This window comes from Puma concolor, chromosome A3, assembly GCF_028749965.1.
Source record: "Puma concolor isolate L17-30 chromosome A3, mPumCon1.1.hap2, whole genome shotgun sequence".
NCBI lineage: Eukaryota > Metazoa > Chordata > Mammalia > Carnivora > Felidae > Puma > Puma concolor.
Window position 1 is genome coordinate 108,247,248 of NC_141669.1, and position 23,765 is coordinate 108,271,012.

The 23,765-nt window shown below is 35.3% G+C and overlaps 2 long non-coding RNA genes across 2 annotated transcripts in view; one reads left to right on the forward strand and one right to left on the reverse strand.

Annotated features, from left to right (window-relative positions):
* The window catches only part of LOC147582645 (uncharacterized), a 495,094-nt gene that overhangs the window by 388,386 nt on the left and 82,943 nt on the right, over positions 1–23,765 (reverse strand). The window lies entirely within an intron of this gene.
* LOC147582646 (uncharacterized) lies at positions 2,785–4,265 on the forward strand. Its single transcript, XR_015248764.1, has 2 exons — positions 2,785–2,924; positions 4,203–4,265. It is a non-coding gene; the product is annotated as an uncharacterized LOC147582646 (long non-coding RNA).

Consider the following 23,765-nt stretch of genomic DNA (forward strand, 5'->3'; position numbering starts at 1 on the left):
CTTTAATGTGATGTGCACAAATCCCCAGGAGGATCTTGTTAAAGTTCTGATTCTGGTTCAAAAGGGTTGCAGATTCTGAATTTTTAACAAGCTCCCAGGTGAGGCCAGTGATGTTGATACAAGAAGCACTTGGGCAACAAGCATCCATATGTGATTATGTTATTCCTAAAATTGGGTTTTTGAGAGCTCTTCAGATTCTTTTTGGACATTTATCAGGAAGAATTGTCCTTTGTTGATCAATTGCTTTGCACTTGGGAGAAAAATAGTTACATTTTATTAAAAAGGACTCATTCTTCAATCTACATTATACACATATCATTGATTTTTCAACATGTCTTTTCTTTTCTTTCTCAATTATTACCAGTTTACATTCTGATCCTGCCTCTCACTTGCATATATTGTTAAAAATTGTTTCAGGGGTGCCTGGGTGGCTCAGTAAGTTAAGCATCTGACTTCAGCTCAGGTCATGATCTCATAGTTTGTGGGTTTGGGCTCCATGTTGGGCTCTGCACTGACAGCTCAGAGCCTAGAGCCTGCTTCAGATTCTGTATCTCTCTCTCTCTCTCTCTCTCTCTCTGCCCCTCCCCCCGCTCATGCTCTGTCTCTGTCTCTCAAAAATAAACATTAAAAAATTATTTCACATATTTCTTAGTAAAACATCAATGATATAACATTGTTCAAGATTCTAGGATCTATGGGAGAGGTCAATCAGGGTCCATGGATCCATGGTCTGTGCTGCAGCAAATTTCTGAGTGGTGCCTCTCACCAATACCTAGTCCTCCTGAACTTTTCATGGATGCCAAGTTAGAACCCCTTGACAGAGGCCAGCTTGCTACTTGGCCTGTACACAATGTAAGAGCCTTGAGAGAAAGGCTCTTGGAAAAAGAACCTCATTCTGCTTCACTTGAGGATATTGGGCATTTAACATAATTAGCTCCCCACTCCCCACCAGAATGGGAAAACATCTCTTCTTCTATCAGATTTTATTTTTTAACATTTATTTATTTTGAGAGAGACAGAAAAAGCATGAGTGGGAGAAGAGCAGAGAGAGAGCAAGAGAGAATTCCAAGCAGGCTTCACACTCAGTGCAGAGTACGACACAGGGCTCAATCCCACAACCCTGAGATCATCATCTGAGCTGAAATCAAGAGTCAGATACTTAACCAACTGAGCCACCAAGGCGCCCACCCCCCTATCAGGTTTTTAAATGAAAGCATGATCGCAAAAAATATGCATGCTTTTAGTACAAGATGTGAAAAAAATGAATCAATGTGTTTATTAAAGTGGTAACTGCTCTATTTAGAATTTTCTGCTCTGGTTACAATATTATGTGCACAAAAAAATTAAAATGACTTTTACATTCAGTTTGAATTGATGGCAAGCATCAGAAACTTATAAGTTTTAATTTTAACAATAAATAAGAGGTATAGTGGTAGGGAAAAGAACAGAGGAAGAAATTCTAGACAAAAATTTCAATGACATCTTTATTTTTTTTAATTTTTTAAATTTAAATTTTTATTTATTTTTAAGAGAGAGAGAGAGCAAGGGAGGGGCAGAAAGAAAGGGAGACACAGAATCTGAAGTAGGCTCCGTGTTCTGAACTGTCAGCACAGAGCCCAACACAGGGCTTGAACCCATGAACCACGAGATCAGGACCTGAGATGAAGTCAGAGGCTTAATGACTGAGCCACCCAGGCACCCCTCAATGACACCTTAAAGTCCTGGATCTATCTTTTAGGTATAAAACTAAAAGATATTTCTATAAGTGAAATGTTTTTCAGCCATGTTTCTGGTCTTTAAAAAGAAAAAGTCAGCATATTAGAAGGCACTTATGGTAATTGCAAAATAGCTGTTTGAGTATACTTGGTGTAAGTCAGATTCTTACCCAATTCTTGCTATTCCCACCCAGATCAACATTAGAGAGATGCTACCAAGAATGTGACTTCAAAAGGAAACAAAAACAAAAACAAAAACATGACCAGCTTATCCTTTTTAACTTGAAAAAGGGATTATTCAAAGGAAAATAAAAAGGTTTTATGATCTGAAGAGCTGTCCTATAGTGATTGGCAAGCAGTTGATCCTGTTCTCCATGGAAAAGGAAGTGGGAAACACAATTAGAAATAAAAAAATAATTTATCACAGTGGAAGTGGATGGAAACTGGTACTACTGGACTCATATCTGCTGTGAATGTACAATCTATGCGCTAGACTCTTCTGCGCAGTAGCATGATAGGGCTATGACATTAGCAACCAAGACACCTTTGAAAATATTTCTCCATTTCCATTACTGCTACAGAAGGACGTTGGACCCAGTATCTAAGACTTGGCATTCTAGATAAGATACCACCTGATGTTCAACAAAATTTAGGAAAGACAAGATCATCAACTCTTAGAGAATTAGCAATTTGTTTTATATTTGTTTTAATCTAGCAACATCCCATACTTCATATCACACACACACACACGCATATGTGCAATGCGCACGTGCACTAACATAGACAAAATAAAATAACACTTTCCATATGACTTAAGAAAACCTTAAAAATGTTCTCCATCTATTTCCTAATCTGTAAAATGAGGGTGTTAGATTAGATTAGATAACCTTTATAATCTCTTCGAGTTCTAATGATATATCAACTGAGTGTTCCCAGAACAGGAAGTGAGCATGTGGGGAAAGGTGCATGTGGTTCTTAAAGATAGGACTCCATGAGCACTCCAATGAAACATCATAATGACCCTATTTTGACATCTCTACAATTCTCTCTGGTCCTTAAGACCCGTGAATAAAGTAATGCTTTATTTTGTGAAAATGCATAAGGTCTTTGGAAGCTTTAGGCTTGGCCAGTTGGGCCAATTGGTCCATCATCACCTCCACTGCATTCTTTTGGCCAAAACAAGTCACAAAGTCAACCCAGACTTAAGAGGTAAGAAAACAGATTCCTCTCTTGATGAGTGGAGATACCAGTACATACTGTAAAGAGCTTGGATACAGGGAAGGGTGGAGAATCAGGGATATTTATTTCTACAATCAATCTAATCCATGCATTATATAACCATTACAAAAAATCTACATACTGCCAAGAAATGTCTTCATCTTCATTAGTGGAGCTTCCAACCTCATTTTTTTTTTTAATCCAGAAGGACTAACATTTCATTCCAAATACTAGTATATGCATGGTTGTAAATTATGCCAATAGCCTAACACATGAACTCATTTCCTTGTATTGTTCAGTGTAAGCCAATCATAGCATTCTCCACCCCTGAGTGCTCTTGACTGTTGGGGATGATGAAGTAAAAATCATCAAATCTTACTGTCCAATACATCTTTCTGCAATCTAAGGAAAGAGATCTGTAACTGGGCCATTTCAAGATCTCATTCTCCTAGAAAATTAATGGTCAGCCAAGGGATGTGAGAAGGAATGGGAAAATAATTGTTTTAAGCCCAACTTTGATCTCTGTAAGGACCCTTGTGCTTTCCTTAACCTCACACATTCACTGGCATCTGTAAGACAAATCTTCCACTTTTCTTTTTGAATTAAAAATTAAAGTTCCCAGGGGAAATCATGCAATGGGAAATTGACACTTCAGTAAACTTGGCTCACACATTTTATTGATTATGATAAATCTAATTATTGCAATAAATCCCGGGAAAACCAAAAAATATATTTTCATGCTCCAGTGATATATATATATTCCTTTCTATTAGGGTAATACCTACCTGATTAGAATCTACTTCCTCAAAAGCAATAAATAAATCAAGGAATCATTCTAAACTACGTTTGCCTCAGTTGTCCTGCAAAAATCTTAATGATATTTTAACTATTTTTGTGGACTGATGGATACCAAATATGACAATAACACTTTTAAGTTCTCAACTGAGCATTAAACTTTTATTAAAATATAATGCATGAACATTTTAAACTATAAGGAAAAATCAAATCACACAATTTCTGCTACTTAGAACTCTGGATTCTGGCCTCTTTTTTCTTTTACCTTTTTTTTAATTAAAAATACATAAGTCATGCCTAATGTGAATCTTATTTTCTTTGTTGCAATAGCTCTGGCTGGGCTCAGTGACCTGTAAAAAGTCAGACCTTTGGACTTAGACAGCTTCATTTCACTTCTTGTCCTGGGACTGGCCAGAGTGTAATTTCTCTGCCCTCTGGCCTGTGTCTCTCCCACTGTCCCTCATCTTCCCACAGGTCACATCAAGAGGCCATGCCCCGAGGTTGGGAAATAAGCCTAACAAGCAGGTTCCACCAGAGGTGAGGAGACCCCTTTCCTTCACCAGTGTTGGAGGTTTAATTTGCTCTAAGACCCAAGCTCTTATCTTTGAAACACAAATAATTTTTTTTCTTTCCTCTTTTTTTTCTTCCAGAATAAAAGAAAAAAAAAACACAATGAAAGTCAATTTTATTGATTCTATGACAACTAAAGCAAGCAAGAAAACCCTCCAACCTATTCTCGATACCTAGACATGGAAAGTCAAAAATAAATTTTTAACTGAAATTTCTTCCAAGGCAAATATCTACATAGTACAGGTCACTGATTCAAGATTCAGTTAAAATAACTCTGACACTTATTTCTTCAGTCCCTCAAACTTTCTACCCCAATGTTGCTTTTATCTATTTCTTAAAGATGTATTTTTCAAAGGGTGAATAATAAGAAATAAGAGCAAGCTGAAGCAAAATGTGAGGTGTAGAATACATTTGTATTACATGCATGCAATAAGGTGTAGTAAAGACTCCAAAACCATAAATAGATTCCTGGGTCAACAACTTACTAATTGTTAATCTTTAAGAAAGTTAGGTTTCTCAAACCTCAGTTTACTCATCCATGGGAAGACAATAATAACACACATGAGTATAAAGTAATGAGAAAAGCACTTTGTATTTTTTACACTGTTGTAAAGGAGTATACGGGTGTTATCTGTTGGAACTATAAAGTGTGTTATGAACAAAAGACCTGACAATGGAGGGCACCTGGGTGGTTCAGTCAGTTAAGCGTCTGACTTCAGCTCAGGTCATGATATCACAATTTGTGGGTTGGAACCCCATGCTGGGCTCTCTGCTCTCAGTGCAGAGCCTGGAGCCTGCTTCAGATTCTGTGTCTCCCTCTCTCTGTCCCTCCCCCACTTGTTCTTTCTCTCAAAATAATTTTTTTTCTTTTTTTTCTTTAATGCTTTACTTTTGAGAGAGAGATTGGCAGAGAGAGAGGGAGACACAGAATCTTGAAGCAGGCTCCTGGCTCTGAGCTGTCAGCACAGAGCCCGATGTGGGGCTCAAACCCAACTGTGAGATCATGACCTGTGCTGAAGTCGGATGCTTAATTGATTGAGACACCCAGGTGCCCCAAAATAAATAAAGTTTTTAGAAAAAGGACCTGACAATGGAGAATAATTTAAAATGACACAATAGCACCTACACCCATGGAGGCACACTTCAATCTCCCAAGTCAAGACAAAACAGACTCTTCTTGTGTTTATTATAAAAATACTGACTTATGGGTTGTATTCTTCAAAGAAATTATAGAAGTCGTTCAATATTCAATTTTATTTTGGAGGGATCATAGAGGTAAAGAAATGGATCTTGGTAAATATCATTCTAGTTAAATGAAAAATAAATGAAGTACTCATATCTCCTTATGTAATGGCAATATAGGCTGCAAGTCTCAAACACTGTTTTTGATCATTTTTATTTTTTTAATGTTTATTTATTTTGAAAGAGAGAGAGAAAAGGAATGCATGTGTGAGAGTTGGGGAGGGGCAGAGAGAGAGGGAGACAGAGAATCCCAAGCAGGCTCTATGCTATAAGCACAGAGCCTGACATGGGGCTCGATCTCACGAACTGTGAGATCATGACCTGAGTTGAAATCAAGACTCTTAAGACTTAAGTGACTGAGCCACCCAGATGCCCCAATGAAATTTATTTTTAAACCTCACTTTACCTGTGTCTTTTTATTATTATTATTATCTTAGAGACAGAGAGCACAAGCAAGGGAGAGGGGCAGAGGGAGAGAGAGAAATATCTTAAGCAGACTCCACACTCAGCATGGAGCCCGCCCCAGTGATAGATTCCACGACCCTGGGATCATGACCTAAGCTGAAATCAAGAGTTGGGACACTCAACTGACTAAGCCACCCAGGCACCCCTGTTTTTAAATTATTTTTAATTAGCATCTATCATATGGTATGTAAAAGGATTCTTAATAAATATTTTGGACAGATTAATACCCAATCATAAATATCTTGTGTTTTTTAAATAGTCATTTCTATTAATTCAAGTCATCTTTTTCTCTCTTTTCCACTTTTCACCATCTTAAGCAGGATTGTTTTTGAGACTCTCATAACTCCCACAGGTTAAAAGTTGTGCTACATTTATTCCTTTTCAAGGTGCTATAAGCATAACTATAAAAAAAATATTATCTTCATAACTCAGAATTCCAGAATGCTTACTGGATATGGTACAGTGTTAGTGAGATACTCTGTAGTTGTCATAACTGAATGTTCACTTTGAAGAGGAAATTAAATGTCCCTCTGAAGTTTAAGATGAGGGTGACAGTCAAAAGTCAATGTCAATTTTTTTTAAATTACTTCTACTCCAATATAAATGGAAAACAGCTTCCACCAATTTCCATATTCATATGGAAGATAAAACACATCTTTGAGATGACATTTAAAATCAGGAAGAATCTGCCCAAGTCTCTGCCAGAAAGAAATTATTTTCTAGAATGTGGCTTTGTCAACATACCTATCAGTGCATCTTTTCCCTAGATTGCCTTGCTAATCACAGATACTGTTAATGCTATTTGAATTTTATCTCTCTCTTCTCCCTATTATGTTTTCTCTACCACCACATTTTTCTTACTGCTGGGATAACTGGTCAAGCAGCAAATCTTATTGCTCCTCATTGCTTGTTGACAGAAGAAAAGAAACTAATTGAAAATTCCCTCTCAGCAAACCAATGGTTGACCTTATTGTGATCTGGAATATCAGGTTTGCACATCTAAGTCTGGAGTACCAGCATCCCTTCCATCCCTACCTAAGACATTGTCCCACCTCACCACTAGATGCCATCAAAATTCACCCACTGATTATTATAACCCAGAAATGAATATAGCACACAACCCGGACTAAAATCTATCATGGTAACTGTGTCACTAAGCCATCAGTGACCACTCTATGGTCCTTTCTGTGTGAATCCTAGTTTCCTGGAACTAACCAAAGTAAAATGATTTAATAAAACTTTCATAACAGAAACAAAATAATAGCCACAGCATTTCAACTAAATTTCCCTAATGTATCACTGACAAAGCTTGTTCGTCTTCAAATCCAATTTATCTGTTCAAATCCCTTTGCTACTCTTTACGTAGAGTTCTTTTTGAAGTTCGTTGGAGGTCGGGAACTAGAGGAAACAGCAGGACTCAGAGGAGCAGGGTAATAACTCTCTAAATACAATTACAACTCTGGAATTACTGAAGTAAATTCTTTCCTGGTGAAGACTTAAAAAACTTTATGTGAAGTGATGAAGCAAATAAGATGTTTCTGTTCTGTGAAATCATGTTAAAGGACATGCCTAGCTAGCAGGCCCTTAACCCTAGTACTCAGCTTCCACACCATTCTGGTGGCAGACATTCTCTTTCAGTTCTGTTTTGCTTCCACATTAATTGTTGCCCATAGAACAAGCTGAGAAAAACAAAAGCCGAAACAGTCCATGTAGTGGCATCTCTGTGTGGAGTTAACTGCTTCTAGTTGGTATGTTACATTGGCCATAGGCCACTTGGTACCTCTACCATGCCTGAGGAAATGGTGATTTTTCTCAGAAACAGCTCTGGATGAGGAAAGAAGAGCCCATGACCTCCCGTTAATTCATTCCAAGACCTTGATCATTTAACTTCTTACGGTCTTAATTTCTATTTTCTATCTGAGAAATTGCAAACAAATACATTTCTTCCAGCTCATGTGCTGAATTGTTCTGAAGCTTGACTGAGTTACAGAAAATGTTTCGGAAATTATAAAGACTTATGTAAATGCAAGATATGAATATATCACTTGGTCATATTGACTTCCTGTCAATGTTATATTATTTAGTCTTATTACAAAAAGGATTAGCCATATTCTATGTAATGTTAAAATCCTTTAGGATTCACTATATGAAAGAAGCAAGTATTTTTGACATGATGAAATTTCAACTAAAATTACTCTAAAATCAGCCTTTACAACATACCTTTTTGAATTTCTACAAATTAAACATTTCAACCCTGCTTTGTCCTTCTTTCTGTTCAATGCACTGAGACTAATATTTCTATCAGTCTAGCATACCATTCATTTCCTTCAAAGTAGAATCCTTTTCACCCGCTCATTCATATTCTGATCAAAGTTCAGTAGATATTTCTAAATTGTATTTCTCTTTATTCATCATCCTATTTCCTCATTTTCATTCATATTCTCACACATATGAAGGATGGATCTAGAATTTTCTCACTTACATCTTGGAGCTCATTTCCCACCAAGAGATTTAAGGTCTCATTTCAGGTTCTGTATCTCAAACCCTTAGCCCCTGAACAGCGCTTGCTCCCCAGTTGCCTAATAATATAGATTATCCTAAACTTCATACAGAAGGTGCTTCCTGTCCCAATTTAACATCTGGAGGACCTCATTTAAGTAATGTTCCTCACTAATTAGTGAAATAAAACAAGGGAGAAATTAAGGGCTGAGTGGAGGGTCAGATGTGAACACTACCCTGGATGTCAGAGAGTAGGTGTACATACTTTTTATTTTGCTACAATGAAAGAGTACTTATATTAAGACTGGTTATTTCAGGTGTAAAGGTGCCCCTCAAGTTCTCCAACCCATAAGAACATGTGACACATATGCATTATATTAGTTACCTTAGTCACCTCCAATAAAAGGCAATTCGTGGACTGTACTAACTAAACACCCAGGATCTTTTATATGCCTTGGATAGGAAACAGTATTGAGTCATCCAAGCTGCTTGATTTTGCAGTTTAGAGGCGTCAGTTACTAAATTGTAGTGATATCAAACACGTGCACAGGGAGAGCATATTGTTGAGTATTTTTATAAGGAATTAGTCAATGTAATTGCAAGCTGTAAAGAGACTGTTACACAACCTCATTACATGTTGTAAACACTTCATCACATGACATCTTTCCATGTCATAAATACATCATCAGAGACTATTATGTTCTCTAATGATGACTTCTTGCATCCATTCATCATACAAAAATGAATAAATGCCTAAGGAGAGCATCATCTGTATAGTTTGTCATTGCTATGATAACTCGATCTCTAAAATTTCTTATGATATCCTATATATTTACATACGCTGTTACACAGCATGAAGGTAAGTCTACTTGCTCTTTGCTCCTTATTCTTACAACCACCTTTAGCTAAAACTAATAAAATCTAACCTGACCTGTATAGTTTTGTAAAAAAAAATATTTTCAGAAAGAGGAAGAAGAGGAAATTAAGAAAGGAGAGGGAAGGTAAGGAGAAGAGAAGAAAATAAAAAAGAACAATTTAAAACTATTTAAAATAATTGTGCTAATACAGATCTACTTGTGTTTCTGTATTTTTGTGTTGATTCTTTAAGACTTTCTTGACTTTAGACATGCTTTACAATTAAATTTACATAAGCCAATAGAACTGATCATTCTCTGTGATTTAGGGTTTTAATGTTGATTTTAATTTATTCTCTAGGGCCACATGTTATGTATATGGTCATTAATTCACAATTTCTACTTTTCTGCACTACTCCTTTCTAAATCCTATTTTTTAGAGTATGGGATAGAGGAAAATACATATAAAATAAAATCAGACTAAAGCAAAGGTTTCTAATCTTGTTCTATGAAGCCATGTATTATTCTTGGGTCTCCAAAGCTTCCTAGAGATGAGGCTAGTGGGTCAAATCTCCACATCCTCTCCTACCTCAACCACAGAAAATCTACTTATATCTGTTTTCTAATTTGGGTATCAGAGTAGAAAATCACTGAACTAAATAATACCCATGTTTCTTTGAGCTTTAAACTCCCATCATCTTTTATTTTTATATGATTACCAGGGATTATCATGGGATGGTGGTAGTGGGCAAAAGGCGTGCCCTTGGCTTACGTCTCCCATTCATTGAAGTCTGTAAGTTTAAGCTTTTAATGTTATCAGCAAGTGAAGTCACATGTAACTGTTGTGTTTGTGTGTGTCCATGTCTATGTGTGTTAAGTGTTAATTTGTTAAACACAAACATTTAAACATCCCATAACTGCTGTGATCCTGAATTGGCACCGCCTCATTTTCAATTATATCAGGAGTCTTAAGCCATAGAAACTGACTACCCATTTCTTGACCTCTGAGGGGTTGTGATCTTCACCCAGCAATATTCTGGCAATCATCCCTAAGTATTGTTAACTTCCTTAACTAATGAAATAATTCTTCTTAGGGGCTGAAAACTGTACACATCACTTCACTAGGTTTATTCATTTAATCTTTAGAACAGCCTATTGTTATCTATTGTCATCCCAATTTTCAGATGAGAAAGGTGAGATTTAGAGAGATTAAACAAGCCAAACTGATTAAACTTTGGCTCAGGTCATGATCTTACAGTTCATGGGTTCGAGCCCTGCATCGGGCTCTGTGTTGACAGTTCAGAGCCTGGGGCCTGCTTCAGATCCTGTGTCTCCCTCTCTCTCTGCCCCTCCCTAACTGCTCTCTCTCTCTCTCTCAAAAATAAACATTAAGAATTTTTTTTTTAATTTTTTTTTCTCAACGTTTTTATTTATTTTTGGGACAGAGAGAGACAGAGCATGAACGGGGGAGGGGCAGAGAGAGAGGGAGACACAGACTCGGAAACAGGCTCCAGGTTCCGAGCCATCAGCCCAGAGCCTGACGCGGGGCTCGAACTCACGGACCGCGAGATCGTGACCTGGCTGAAGTCGGACGCTTAACCGACTGCGCCACCCAGGCGCCCCATTAAGAATTTTTTTTAATGAGAAAATATCCAAATAAAATTACTGTTGAAATAAGAGAAATAACCACCAACATAACAGAATATTATGAAAACCTGTATGCCACCAAATTGGACAACTTAGCAGAAATGGATAAATACCTAGAAACATAAAACCTACCAAAACCGAAACAGGAAGAAATAGAAAATTTGAACAGATCAGTTAGCAGCAATGAAATTATATTAGTAATCAAAAAATTCCCCAAAAAACAAGTCCAGGACCATATGGCTTCACAGGCAAATTCTACCAAATTTTTTTAAAAAGAGTTAATACCCATTCTTCTCAAACTATTCCAAAAAATACAAGAGGAAAAAAAAACCTCCAAATTCACTTTGAGGCCAGTATCATCACCCTGATACCAAAACTAGATAAAGACACCACAAAATAAGAACTACAAGCAAGTATCTTTCATGAATATAGATGAAAAAATCCTCAACAAAAATATTATCAAACTAAATCCAACAATAAATTTAAAAAATCATACAACATGATCCAGTGGGATTTATTCCTGGGATGCAAGGGTGGTTCATTATTTGCAAAACAGCGTGATACATCACATCAATAAGAGAAAGGATAAAAAAACTATATGAATCATTCCAAAAGATGCAGAAAAAGCATTTGACAAAGCACAACATCAAGTCATAATAAAAACCCAAAACAAAGTAGGTCTAGAGAGAACATATCACAACATAATAAAGGACTTATATGAAAAACGGACAACCAACATCATACTCAATGGGGAAAAACTGAGAGCTTTTCCCCTAAAGTCAAAAACAAGACAAAGATGTCCACTTTCACCACTTTTATTCAACATAGTACTGGAAGTCCTAGCCACAGCAATCAGACAAGAAAAAGGAATAAAGGGCATCCTAAGGAAGAAGTAAAATTTTCACTATTTGCAGATGACATGATACTGTATATAGAAAATACTAAATACTCCACCAAAAAACTACTAGAATTGATAAATGAATTCACTAAAGTCACAGGATGCAAAATCAATGTACAGAAATCTACTGCAATCCTATATGCTAATAATGAAACAGCAGAAAGTAAAATTAAGAAAACAATCCCATATACAGTTGCAGCAAAAACAGTAAAATATCTAGGAATGAACTTAACCAAAGAGGTGAAAGACCTGTACTCTAGAATCTATAAAAAACAAATGAAAGAAACTTAAGACAATGCAAAAAAAAAACGGAAAGACATTCCATGCTCATGGGTCAGAAGAACAAGTATTGTTAAAATGTGTACACTACCCCCCAAAATCTACAGATTTAATGTAATTCCTATCAAAATATCAACAGCATTTCTCACAGAACAAAGAATCCTAAAAATTTGTTTAGAACCACAAAAGACCTCAAACAGCCAAAGCAATCTTAAAAATGAAAAATAAAACCAGAGGTGTCACAATTCTAGGTTTCAAGATATATTACAAAGCAGTAGTTAATTAAAACAGTATAATACTGAGTTAAAAAGAGACACATAGATCAAAAGAATTGAACAGAAAACCCTGAAATAAATCCACAATTATATAGTCAATTAATATTTGACAAAAGAGCAATGAATACTTAACAGAAAAAAGACAGTCTCTTCAACAAATGGTGTTGGGAAAACTGGACAGTCCCATGCAAAAATAAACTCAAAATGGATTAAAGAACTATATGTGAGACATGAAACCATAAAAATCCTAGAAGAGAGCACAGACAGTAATCTCTCCAACATCAGTTGCAACAACATTTTTCTATATATGTCACCTGAGGCAGGGGGAATAAAAGCAAAAATAAATTATTGGGTCTACATCAAAATAAAAAGTTTCTGCACAGTGAAAGACAATCAATAAAACTAAAAAGCAATCTACTGAATGGGAAAATATATCTGCAAATATATTTTCAGATTATATTTTGGGCTGGTATCCAAAAAGAAAGAACTGATACAACTCAGTACCCAAAAAACAATTATTACAATTAAAAAATGGGCAGAACACATGAACAGACATGTCTCCAAAGAAGACATCTAGATAGCCAACAGACACATGAAAAGATGCTCAATGTCACTCATGATTAGGGAAATCAAACCAAAACTACAATGAGATACCACCTCACACAGAGTGGCTAAATTCAAAAACACAAGAAACAACAAGTGTTGGTGAGCATGTGGAGAAAAAGGAACGCTCATGCACTTTGATGAGAATTCAAACTGGTACAACCACTGTGGAAAACAGTTCCTCAAAAAATTAAAAATTAAAACTCTCCTATGGTCCAGGAATCACACTACAGCTATTTACCCCCAAAATACAAAAACACTAATACAAAGGGATACATTCACCCCTATGTTTACTGCAACATTATTTACAATAGTCAAACTATGGAAGCAACACAAGTGTCCATCCATAGATGAATGGATAAAGATGTGGTACACACACACATACACACACACACACACACACACACACACACACAGAGAGGAACACTATTCAGCCATAAAGAGAATAAAGTCTTGCCATTTGCAACAACATGGGTAGAACTAGAGAGTACAGTGCTAAGTGAAATAAGTCAGTCAAAGAGGACAAATACCATATTATTTCACTCATATGTGGAATTTAAGAAGCAAAACAAATGATCAAAGGAAAGAAAGAGAGACATACCAAGAAACAGACTCTTAACTATAGAGAACAAACTGATGGTTACTAGAGGGGAGGTGAGTTGGGGGGGGGGGGTGGGAATCAGAAAGAAAGAAAGAAAGAAAGAGAAGAAAAAAATAGAAATTAAATGACTTTCAAAATACAGGGAAGGACTTATAAAATTTTTCATCTGAATACATCTAGGGCAAAGGAATAGAGAGAAATAGTTTGGGTCTCTAAGAGAAGATTTTGGAAGCCATGTCCCAGTGTAAATTTTCTTCAAGACCTATCTGAAAAATTCATGTGAATTCTGAAAATTGTTCCATAGAATAGATATTTGTTTCCTGTATCCCATGCCTTTAATAAAAGCAAAGTCAAAAGAAAAAAAAAATGATGCTCAACATTTCTAGTCATTAGGGAAACGCAAATCAAAACCACAATGGGATACCATTTCACATCCATTAAAATGGCTATTATGAAAACATAAACAGAAAATAGTAAGTGTTGGAGAGGATGTGGAGAAATTGGGACACTTACTGTTGGGGATATAAATTGACATAGCTTTTGTGGAAAACAGTTTGGTGGTTCTGCAAAAAAATTAAATGTAGAAGTATCAATATGATACAGAAATTCCACTTTTGGGTATACTCAAAAGAATTGAACACAGGGATTCAAACATCAATGCATATATCAGCACAGCCAAAAGGTAAAAACAACCCAAATGCCTATCTACAGACAAACAGATTAAAGAATGTGGGATGCATGGAGATATACATATATATATATATATATATATAATATTTATATAGGAAATATATAAAATACATATACATATACACATATCCATTCATATATCATATATATGGATCATTATATCATATATAATGGAATATTATGGAATGGAACATTATATAGCCATAAAATGAATAAAGTTCTGATACAAAGTAAAACATGAATGAGCTTTGCAAATAGTATGACAAGCAAACAGTCCAGACATAAAGGGACAAATACTGTATGATTCCACTTATATGAGATACCTAGAATGGGAAAATTCATAGGCAGAAAAAGTAGAATGGTGGTTGCCAGCAAGTGGGGAGTACAGGTATAAGGAGTTATTGCCTAATGGTACAGAGCGTCCTTTAAAAGTTCTGGGAATGGATGGGGCGCCTGGGTGGCGCAGTCGGTTAAGCGTCCGACTTCAGCCAGGTCACGATCTCGCGGTCCGTGGGTTCGAGCCCCGCGTCAGGCTCTGGGCTGATGGCTCAGAGCCTGGAGCCTGTTTCCGATTCTGTGTCTCCCTCTCTCTGCCCCTCCCCCGTTCATGCTCTGTCTCTCTCTGTCCCAAAAATAAATAAACGTTGAAAAAAAAAATTAAAAAAAAAAAGTTCTGGGAATGGATAGTGGTGTTGATTATACAACACTGTGAATGTACCTTAATCCTACTGAATTGTACACATAAAAGTGGTTAATGCAATAAATCTTTTATATTTTACCACAATAAAATGAAATAATGGTGAATATTCTTGCAAAGATTCCTTTTGAAATAATTAAAATAATATCCTCTAATTCAAAATCTTATATTTTCTTAAATTCTGGCCATATAGACGGCTAAAATACTTCCAGTTGAGAAATTCAGCTGTTCACTGAATAAAGAAATCTTGAGCTATCTAACACAGTCTACTTGCTTGTTCTCTGTGCATTTAAATTATAATGTTACCACAAAGAGGGACAATTATACACTTAAAATAGATTCATTCAGTATGCACTGTCTATAATACATTTATAGCTATGTTGTTCCCTCACATTGGAGAGATTAGAGAGAAAAAAATTTCAAATTTAGAAGTGAATCACATTGAAAGTTAATAGTATTTATTATTTTCCATGCATCCATAAACCCATCCTAAGCCCATAGGACTGTACCATAGATCTACACTTCCTAGTGGTGATGGACAAAAATAAAGTTTGACTCAGCTTGACAGGAAAAACCTGACTCATTAAATTCAAAGTCCTGACTCCTCCAGGAGGTGTTTGGGGCAAATTCTTGATGCTGATCCTTAGAAGAGAATAAATGAAGAACTGATCTCACATGTCAGTGAATCAAAATGATGAAATGAATTCAATTATTAAGGAAATTGCATGAAAGGAAAATATGAATGCATCATAATATTGATATTTTATGGAGCTGAAAATATATTTATATTGATATTTAAGAAATATATTATTAAATAATCTCCAACTAAATTTATAAAACCCAAAGGTAATTCCTTCCACATGAAGGTTTCTTAGCTTGCTTTTGTCTAAATGACACTGCCCAAAGTTCCTAAATAAGTGCATGTCTCATCACTTAGTTTGACTGTACACAGTAGACAAAAGATGGAAGGAAAATAATTGCTAAAACTGGCCTTTACCATTTCATCTGACAGTATACTTTTGTGTCCACAATAAGAGCGGCAGTAATTACCCATTTCTGTGTCTTCTCTCACAAAATGGGAAAGAAAAAGAAGGAAGTAGAAAGCTTTTGCTCCATGTATATGTGATATGAGGGGATTTGCTTCTGAGTAGGCTTCTATATATGTTAACTCTGGTGTGCTTTCAACTCTAGGGAATGGACAGAGACAATAAACCAGCATAAGGCAATGTCCAAACCCTCCACTTAAACACACACACGCAAACAAACACACAAACTTTCTAGTTTTTCCTCTGCCTGTCTCAAAGCTTTTCTATACTAATCCACTGATTTCCTACTTTACTGTGTAGGGAAATATATCCTCATAAAACCACCTCATCCTTTTGTATAAAGAATCCTACTCAAAGCATTAGGAATTCTCACCAAAGTGAATTATTCAGAAGCATATAAAGATGAGAATTATTATGAAGACTACAAGATGAGAATTATCATGAAGACTACAGTAAGAAAGAATCAACTATTACCTTCAGTTCCAGGTAAAAGAAGAGAGGTTTGTAAGGGCCCCAAGCTAACTGTGCACTCTGCTTTCCTTTCCACCTATAGTCCCCAATTAGAGGTGGCTAAAGGAGCCTCCTCCACTGGGAAGAGGGATGGTGTTGCTATGGGCATTGCTGGAATGTTTCAAAAGAAGGATAAGGTTGGGGAGGAAGGAACTTGCTGGAGAGGAGGTGGGAAATTGTGCATGTTTAATGAGTTCAAACCTCTTCCACAAATTAAGTGAAATATTTTAAAAGGAAACAATATTACTTAAGTTTTATTTGTTTCAGCTACTTGGTTACAACTCCACACGGACACAATTAATGGAGGAAATAGAGTATTTTATAAGTCCAGGTCTCTCTGTCAATCTGAGGCAAAGAGAAATTCTTTGCCTTAATCACCATACATTCCTTTCAGATAGCTAGTATATTACCAAAATAATTATCCCAGGCTTAAGAAAAGATTTTGTCTAGTCATTCCCCAAAAGGTTTTAACAGTTGGGAAGTAGTATTCTCCTGTGTGTAAATCAATAATGAACTTTGTCCCTTCTCACAATATTTGCATGTGTGTATTTTTAAGCAACTCCTAATAATGCACTATTTCAAGTGTACATGTGTGCACACACAACCTCACACAGGCCATTGAAAGCCAAGTTTTCTGTAAATCTAAAAATGATAGTCAGCCTGGATGCTCTAAAAGTTCTGTTCCTAGGAATTGAATCCCCTTGCCCAGCTCAGATGCTGTGCTCACCAATAAAAAAAAAAAAAAAAAGTTAACAGCTTCTAATTGATCATACAAATAACAAATGTCCTGGAAACTAGATATGTAGGTATGTTAAGAAGAAGAAAACAAAGCAAAAGCAGCAAACAAAATCACTTAATTCGCCCAAAATGTAAGAAAAAAAAATAACTAGAAACTACTAGGTGGGGAAAGTTTATGAGAACAAAATCCTAGGGATTTCAATCCATAAAAACTTTTCATTTTTGTTCTCTTCCATCAGACAGAATAATGACAGATATTTCACAAAATTCCTATATAATGTTCTCAGTTTCCACAATTCTAATCTTTGAAAATAAACCATTTCAACCTTTTGTTCTGAGAGGATAATCTTACATGTAATATGTGTCCTTTATTTTCCTTCTTCCATATGCAAAACAAAACCAAAAACAAAACAAAGAGAGATCTCAAGTTCGAACCTAATGAAGGTAAAGTATGAGCAATCTCTGAGTGGTTGAAACAAGCTAAGGGTGTCATTTTGAGTATTAACCCTCAAATGTAATTCCATCCTAACATTCTGTTCAGACACCATAAAAGGCAGCCAGTCCAAGTTCATCAGCTCAAGTGTAGACTGTGTGAACATTCCTAATCTCAGAAGAGCATGGCAAAATAAATAATCACCCGGCTCATTCTGTTTCTGCTTTTCCCTTCCCTCCACACCTATAAATATAGTTTATTGTATACATAGCTTTTAGGGTCAAGTATTAATGGTGAGAACCATTAAGAAGGCAAAGGTCAGTGGCTCCTGACTTGGGTGACCCTTAAATTTAATCTAGCGTGGTAGGAATAGAATTAAAAGTGAGGAACTTGCAAAGTGTGATAAAACCTGCTTTACCTACACAATTGGGTGGTAACAGAGAAATGAAATTTAAACAATAAAAATGAACTCTGTGATCTAATTACAGACCCAGAGCTAAAGGTGAACATTCACAGCCCACTGCCATGAATAAAGGCCAAACTTTGACATCTTTAAAACATCATGTGGTTTCTGGGATCCAGCAGCCATCTTTGGAATTTTATCAAACAAACACTGGTCTTTATTTTTATTTAGTGTTGTCCACTTCAATAAGAGAGATGACAAGACAGTATGTTTAAAAATATAGAAACCAATTTCTTCAGGCCAGCTGAACTTTACCTTTCAAAATAAATCCTTCAAATCGGTCACATTTACACCTATTTTATATCCCTTTTCAACTTGAGAACTTAGTATTTTACTCTTTTCTCTTGCTCTCCCTTTCCACCTGTTTTCATTTAAATATAACAGTTATTTTCCCTTATGATTTGAAAGATAGTTTCAACCTACCCCTTCTTTAAAATATTAACAATGCATTCTTTCTGATTTTATATTATTATCATTTCCCCTCAATAATTCCCTTCTTGAATGTTTTAGACCTACTCTAGGAAACCAACGTCTGAGTCTGATCAACTGAGAACTGATTTTCAACTTTTGAAATACATTTAGGTTTTTAAAAAGCTGCAAAAATAGCACAGACAGTTCTTGCATACCCTTCACACAGCTTTCCCAAATATTAACAACTTATTTCATTATAGTATAACTATCAAAACAAAGAAATTAATATTCTTAATACAATTAACTAATCTATAAAATTTATTCAAATTTTACCAATTTTTCCACTGTTTTTTTTTCTTTCTGTCCAGGATCCAAAGATCCCATATTGCATTTTTAGGTGACTTATCCCTTCTCATCTCAGGTTTATGACAGTTCCTTCACTGTTCCTTATCTTTTATGACTCTGACTTTTTTTAAATCAGGTTTTTTTCATGGAATGTCTCTATAACATCAATCTATCTGATGTTTTCTCATGATTAGGTTGATTTTATGCATTTTTTGCAAGAATACCACAGAAGTGGTACTGCACCCTTCTCAGTGCATCACACCAGGAGGTACATGATGCCAATAGGTCTTATAATTGATCATGTAAACCTTGATCTTTTGGTTACCATGGTGTCTGCCAAATTTCTCCATTATAAACTCACTATCTTTCTCTTTGTAATTAATAAGTATCTTGTGGGGAGGTACTTGAGACCATGCAAATCATATTTTGTCCCCTAATTTTAGCATCCATCAATGGTTCTTGGCTGCAATTATTATTACCATGATTGCTATAGGTGATTTTTTATTTCCCTCATTCTTTCTCTATTTGTTGATTGAAATTCTACTGCAAGAGAGCTGTCCCTTCTCCCATTTTATTATTCAATTATTTATTTATATCAGATACACAGATATTTATTTGATTCTATGGATTAGACTTCTAATTAAATAGTATCATATTTTGGTTCAAATTAGTCCCAGTTTTGGCCAAAAGCTCCTACAAGGTAGATCCTGTGTCTTTCTGACATGCTATCATTTTTTCAACACTTCCTAACATCTGGCACCAGAAAGAGATTCCAAATCCATCTTGTATTTTCTCTACCCCAACCTCGGAATCAACCAAGGAGCCCTTTTTCCTTTATTGAAGAATACTTAAAAACTAAAATTTGATGAAAGGTAACGTGTATTGCTACTTAGGAGAAATATATATTAACCCACATCTACACAAACATGTATATTTATTTTTTTATCTATCCATCTAATTATATGTATGTAAAACCACAAATTTATACTAATACCTCTCAGTTCAACCCACCACCACAGTGTTCATTCTAGCCTTCCCTTTTCCCTGGTTTGTAGCTTCTTTCTCTGCCAGTGAGGAACCTGGCTCTCAATAACCAGTTTATTTACTTACTGGCTTGGTCCTAGTATACACATATAGTAGTTCCAGAGCTGCTAACCTACACATATGTCCAAAACAAAGTCACTAACTGTAGCACATCCTTTGTGAGTAGTTCTTTTTTCCTTTCACCTTAAGTATAAAAAACAAAATACTACCTTTTGTTTTATTATTTTTTTAATGTTTACTCATTTTTGAGAGAGAGAGAGAGAGAGAGAGAGAGCGCACAAGCATGAGTGGGGGAGGGGCAAAGAGAGGAAGACACAGAATCTGAAGCAGGCTCAGCCTCTAAGCTGTCAGCATACAGCCTGACACAGGGCTGGAACCCATGAACTGTGAGATCATGACCTGAGGCCAAGTCAGAGGCTTAACCGACTGAGCCACCCAAGTGCCCCTAAACAAAATATTGTCTTTTAAAGTTACATAGCTCTTTGCTTTTCCACCCCTCTGCAAGATTATGTCTGAAATACAGTTAGGTTAATTCATTATATGTATTCCAGTACACACACATGCATGTACATGCACACATACAAACTAATTCAAATTAATAACTATAATTATTCTTTTACTTTTTGGTCATGCAAGCATTATCATGGTTCAAAGAGTCAGAGCTATACAAGATAAACCCAGAGAAGTGTCACTCACTTATCATCTCTACTGTCCCATTTTCTTCACTACTTTCTGTACACACACACACACACACACACACACACACATTATAGGTAATTGGACTTTTTTTTCCCTCCTGGTTTATCTTTCCCGTATTACTTTTGGGCACAAATAAGCATATTTTCTACATGCATATTTTCCAATATCCTATTCTTTCTTACATGAAGGGTTCACACTACAGGTATCTTTGGTACTTTGTTTTTTTCACCTAACAGTATGGAAATCCTGGAAATTACCGCATGTAAGTTTTTAGAGATCTTCCTCATTCTTATTTACAGCTACACAGTATTCCACTGTGAGGCTGTACCATAGTTTATTCAACTATTACAGATGGGCATTTGGTTGTTCTAATATTTTAAAATCACAAACAATACAAGATGAATAACGCTGTTTGTAATCATTTTTGTACTGTTGAAAGTGTACCTTAGGGTAGATTTCCTTGTGGTAGAATTGTGGGTCAAAAGATAAGGGAACATGTAGTTTTGTTACATATTGCCAAGATGCCTCTAGAAGGTTCTTCTAGTTTGCATTCCTACCAGCAACATAAGGGAATGCATGCTTCCCCACAGACTTGCCAACAGTATGTGTTCTACCAATTTTAATCAATCCAACAGGTGAGAGAAGGTACAATTTTAATTTGTATTTTTCTAACTAGGAGTGTGAACATTTTTCATATATTTAAGAACCATTTTCATTGCCATTTTTAAGTGTCTGTATCTATTAACCATTTTTTCTATCAAGTCTCTAGCCCTCTGTCCTTTATTGATTAAAGGATATTAACTGTTTGGAGGTATATACTGCAAGTATTCACTTCTAGTTTTTCACTTGTCTGTTGACTAGTCCATGATTTTTTATGTAGTCAAACTGATCAATCATTTATTACATACGGATTCTGAGTCTTGGGTAGAAAGTCTTTCCTTAGGGTGAGGTTAAGAAGAAATCCATCCACGCTTTCTTATAGTATATATGTGATTTCATTACTTTGTGGTTAGATATCCAACCCATTTGGAGTTTACTCTTATGTATGGTAAGAGATTTGAATACAACTTTTCATTTTTTCAAATGGCTGACCAGTTGTTCTCACACATCAAAAACTTAGTTTTTGCCCCAGTGGTTTGAGATGCCATTTTTATCATGTACTAACATTCCACATGTACTTAGGTCTATTTCATGCTTAATACTCTATTCCCACTAACTAATTTGTCTGTCCGTGGTTTATTACCATGCTGCTTTAATTTTATGAGCTTTATGTTATACTTAACTCCTAGTAGGGGTACTTTCTCCTTGTGTCTAGATTCTTCTTTTAATCCATGGCCTATAAACTTGGGGTGCATATATGATCGCAAATGAGTGATGCTGACAGGGCTTAGGTAGTAGGGAACGGTGGAAACTATGGAAAATAATAGTTTTCTGCATGCCCAAACTAAAGGAAACAGCTGCTCGTCAGCTTCAGCCCAATTGTTTCACAGTGGAAATGTAGGTCCAATATTACAGGTTTTTATCAGAAATCTCCCAATTTTAAGATGTTAGTTTGTTGGCAATGAATTACTTCTTTTTTTTTTTTAGTTTTATGTTAAGCACTATGCTTAGCCAAAAAGTAGAGCCATATGAAAGCTACATATGGCCCAAAGATTCTAGTTTGCACACTTTATTATGCAGAAGAAGTTACTAAGGAGTAACGTAAACACAACTTTCTGATTCATTTTGCTCCAAAAGATTGAAGAAATAAGTTTTTCAAAAGGTACATACACTTATCTCAAAGATGAGTAAAGGGAAGGTGTCCATAGATTATGTGTAAGTTCCTGCGCTCATACTTTAGAAAGAAAAGGGGTAAGTTATCCTTATGACTGTTTTCCTATTGCTGTCTCAAAATGTTTATTATACAAAGTGAAAATAACTAACTACAAAAGAACTTTGAATGGAGTTTTAGTATTATTTATAATTTAATTATATAACATTATATAAAATATAATAAAATGTATAAAAAATAAAATAAAATGTACATGTACCTAAGCCATGAACACATGGAAAGAGAATACTAATAATATTTTTTATTTCAGATTGCTTCTCAAATATATTGAAAAGCTTTTAATGATAAACCATAAAAATAAAATAAAAACCATTATAAATAAATTTAATAATACCACATGGTATAAAATGAAAAGTATAAAATCTCTTTATCCTCATGAAAAGCACAAATTCTTATGAATCCTTCCATGCATACATACATAAGCATAGATAAATTAGTAAAATATGTCATCATAAAAATATTTTTCTGTATCTTACTTTTTTGCACTTCCCTATTAGTTTATATGGAGCTGCTTCATTCACTGCATTGCTACAAAATATTCCATTATGTGGATTGTGTTTAATCAATCCCTTAATCAATGGATATTTATACTATTTATAGTTTTTGCTATTTCAAATAATGTTGAAATGTTAGTCACAATAAACAAGCTATATAAACAACCTAAGTGTCCACCTACAGAATAAAGAAATTGTTTATTCTTCTTTACCTTCTCCCTTATGTATACACCTCCCATATGTATACACCTTCTCCCTTATGAGGGAGGGGTATATACTTATGTCTATATATAGTATATATTTGTAATTCATATTTTACACCTTAAATACTATAATTTCATGAAAAAATTTTAAAAAATAAAGTTACACCTCTTACACTAAAAAATTTAGAATTAAAAAACTTGCATTTAATTTTATACAATTTGTGTCAGTGCAATACAGTAAAACCTTAGCTTGCAAGTATAATTCATTCTGGAAACATGCTTGTAATCCAAAATACTTCTATATCAAAGCAAATTTCCCCACAAGAAATAATGGAAACTCACAATGATTCGTTCCACAACCTAAAAATATTCATATAAAAATGATTACAATACTGAAATATAATAAAAATAGTAAAGAAAATATAAAACATAAAGAAAAATAAGTTAACCTGCACTTTGAAAACCTTCGTGGCTGGTGTGAGGGAGACAAGAGAGAGGAG